The 3,381-nt window shown below is 43.9% G+C and overlaps 1 long non-coding RNA gene across 1 annotated transcript; it reads right to left on the bottom strand.

Moving 5' to 3' along the window:
- Positions 1-436: 436 nt before the first annotated feature.
- On the bottom strand, positions 437-3,381 carry LOC133020253 (uncharacterized). Its single transcript, XR_009682919.1, has 3 exons — positions 3,286-3,381; positions 2,017-2,130; positions 437-657 (listed from the first exon to the last, which is right to left on the bottom strand). It is a non-coding gene; the product is annotated as an uncharacterized LOC133020253 (long non-coding RNA).

Here is a 3,381-nt window from a genome sequence, read left to right as displayed (position 1 = left end):
ATCAACACTGAAAAAAAAAAAAAAAAAAGAAGGAATACCTTGGGATCACATCATTAAATATATGTTGGAAATTGGTCCTTGTTCAAGCTTAAAGAGCCAAACACATTTAACAAAATGTCGTATTTATTGTTCACATTGTTTTCCTTTGTTAGTAAGTGACTAGTTCATATAAAAAAGGGGACTGCTGAAAGGACAGGGGCACGTTAGGGACCATCAGATTTCAGCTAGGGCCAGTGCCCCCCTGGCCCCACCCCTGGATCTGCCACTGATATTATCATCTCAGTTTAAGCCTGATTCTCATGGGACGATGAGACGTATCATGATAACCTATCAAAAAATGAACACTGTGTGAAAAAATAACAATAAACTGAATTACCATGGGAACACGTACCAAGTGTTGGAGGGATTTATTTTTAAATCCACAAATCATTCAATACATCAGAAGACGGGACAGGAGATTTAATTACTTTCACTTTTATCATGGTGCAGAGCATCTTCACCAGTTGTAGTTTCCTCACAGAAACGTCCACTTCTGTCCTCCTGACCGATCAGATATGAAGACTGCAGGCGAGCAGACACAGGTAGGATATGCTGAATAACGTTCTCCCCCAGACTCGGACCATCCTCTGCTTACCAAGCGGGAAACGCAGAGCCACGCTGTAACAAGGATGGATGTGATTATCGCCCTCGTCCAATCATATTCCGCAGAGGATTCAAACCCACGTGATTTATTATGCTTTCATAATTAATTTAGTATTCGGTGAATCTGCAAAGGCCAAACGTCAGGTGTTCACCAAATTTACATTATCGAAGAGACTATGTGTGTTTTCAGCACTGTTTTATTGATCTGCGACTCCTCCGAGGCGTAATCATACTTGTCTTCAAAGATTTCTCCTGCGCCTTCAAAGCCGCCGCATCAAGAACCATTTCAAGTCCTCTCTGCTTTACGCTATTGTGATATCCTACAGGCTTCGTGTAAAATGGGCAAATCGTGTAAAATATACTCCATGAGCACATACACATAGGTGACGCCCCCCCCCCCTACACACACACACACAAAGCAATGGTTGTATTGAATTGCACACAAGAGACCACGGAGGAACATTTGTTGAGGGAGTCAGTCAGAGATAACGAACATCATATTAATGCCTCACTCATTCTCTCTGCTCCCTCCTCTGTTTGTCTCACTCTCCTCTTTTCTTTCTCAGCTCCCTCAATACACGCCTCACTCCATCCCTCCCCCTGTTTGTTTCCAATCCCTCTCTACCCAACATCTCTCTCTATCTCTCTCTGTTTCCCTTTTGATGTTGCACTCTCTCAGCCCCTCTCTCACCCGCGCTCTTTCGCTATTTCCTGCTCCTCAGTATCAGAGGGACCAGCCTGCACCCCTCCACCACCTCTCTCTCTCTCTCTCTCTCTCTCTCTCTCTCTCTCTCTCTCTCTCTCTCTCTCTCTCTCTCTCTCTCTCTCTCTCTCTCTCTCTCTCTTTTCTATAAACTTTGTGCTGCCGGGCAATTAATCATCTTTCCGAGGACTCGTTATTTTTTATAAGGGAGCGTCTGACCTCAGATATGGGCACCCACTCCTGTGCCAGCTGGAAATTACATCACATGTCTGTCCCTCCCTTCTCCCCCCCATACTCTCTCTTTCTCTTTCTGTCTAAAATATCCCCTCTGCCTTTCGCCTTGCATTTTGAAAAACCATAAACCGCTTTCTCTGCATCCATACTGTCTCTCATTTACTTGGTTTTATATCTCTGCTGCTTGCCCAGATATGCAAATACATAAACAGAATCCCCCTCACTTATTCCAGGGACTTTATTGCCACGACTGCTCATGGAAAGGCAGCTGAGCGTTATACAGAATTTTACTTTCCTGCACAAAAAAGGCTCGTGAAAATGATCACAAGGAGCAACACTTCCCCTGGGATGCTTGTCAAATTGGCAGATGTGGTTTTCACAACAGCCCCTTATTTTTCTATGAACACTGTAGTTTCTGTCCTTGTGTGTTATTTTACCTGCCCCACGAGTCTGAGGAACCCGATGCAGCTGTGCAGCGGCAGTAACTGCCTTTAGCAGACTTCTCGGTCCCATCTATCTATCCCAGGGCCTGCTTTCAATGCTCCCCTCGGCTGTGAACAGATAAGAGAGTTATTCTTCTGCTCCGACGCAAAGTGCAGCTGTTTGCTTTGCTAGCTGCAGAGTGAGAAAAGCCGCATTATTCTCCTGGTCATGCAGCACAAAGTGACAGGAACTTGCAAGTTAGTGATTAGCATTAGCTGGCTACTGGTAGATAACATCTTGGATGCACATGACTGGAGATGAGAAAGTTGTTTTTGCGTTATTGCTTAAAGCAGGGGTGGGCAAACTTTCTGACTCGCGGGCCACAATGGGTTCCAAAATTTGACAGAGAGGCCGGGCCAGGAACAGATGGATGGAGTGTTTTTGTGAACTAATATAAATGACATGGAAAAATCATTACATGAAAGGATTTGGCCTTTACCAAGTAGCAAAGCACTTATTTGCAAGGCCATTCAACAAAAACCCGCCTTCAGAGAAAGGCTTGCTAGCCTTTGCTATTTCGAATGCCCCCCAAAAAACATGCCTTGGTAGATGACTCTTTAAATCGCAGTTTGTCTGTGAAAAAAAATGTTGCTGAGTCTGTAAATTAGTCGTCAACCTCTGAGCTGCAGCCACCCGTTCTTGCGTTGACTGCTTGCTAGCGTAGTTAGCATGCTTCGTAGCAAAGTGACGGCTGATGTTGTACTCCTTGAAAACTGCGACAGTTTCTCGGCATATCAGGCATACAGCCTTCGATTGGACATCAGTGAAAAAGTATTTTGTTGTCGACTCCGTGTTAAACACTCTGCACTCATTGTCCACTTTTCGTTTCCTTGATCCTCTCATTTTACAGAAGGGCTCACAGGGCAAAGGGAAAAAGTGAAGGGAGATCATGTGCCCTTTCTTTTATCCAAAGCGACTTACAATAAGTGCATTCAACCCCGAGGGTTCGAACCCAGAACAACAAGAATCAAGAAAGTATGATTTCTTCAAAAATAAAGCAAAACTACAAAGTTCTATAAGTATGTGCCATTTAAGTGCTACAAAATTGTTAGTTTAAAAAAAATAATAATTAATTTTTTTTTTTTTTTAATTATTTGAACAAGTTCGGCGGGCCGGATTAAAAAGCCCAACGGGCCGTATACGGCCCGCTTGCCGTACTTTGCCCATGTCTGGTTAAAGGTATAGTTCACCCGAAAATGAAAATTCACTCATTATCTACTCACCACTATGCCGATGGAGTGAAGTGTTTGAGTCCACAAGACACTTTTGGAGCCTCCAGAGTAAACAGTGCTGCAGACAGATCAGCGAGAACTTGTGAT

Source organism: Limanda limanda, chromosome 2 (assembly GCF_963576545.1).
Source record: "Limanda limanda chromosome 2, fLimLim1.1, whole genome shotgun sequence".
Classification (NCBI taxonomy): Eukaryota; Metazoa; Chordata; class Actinopteri; order Pleuronectiformes; family Pleuronectidae; genus Limanda; species Limanda limanda.
This window is presented reverse-complemented; position numbering and strand designations above follow the sequence as displayed.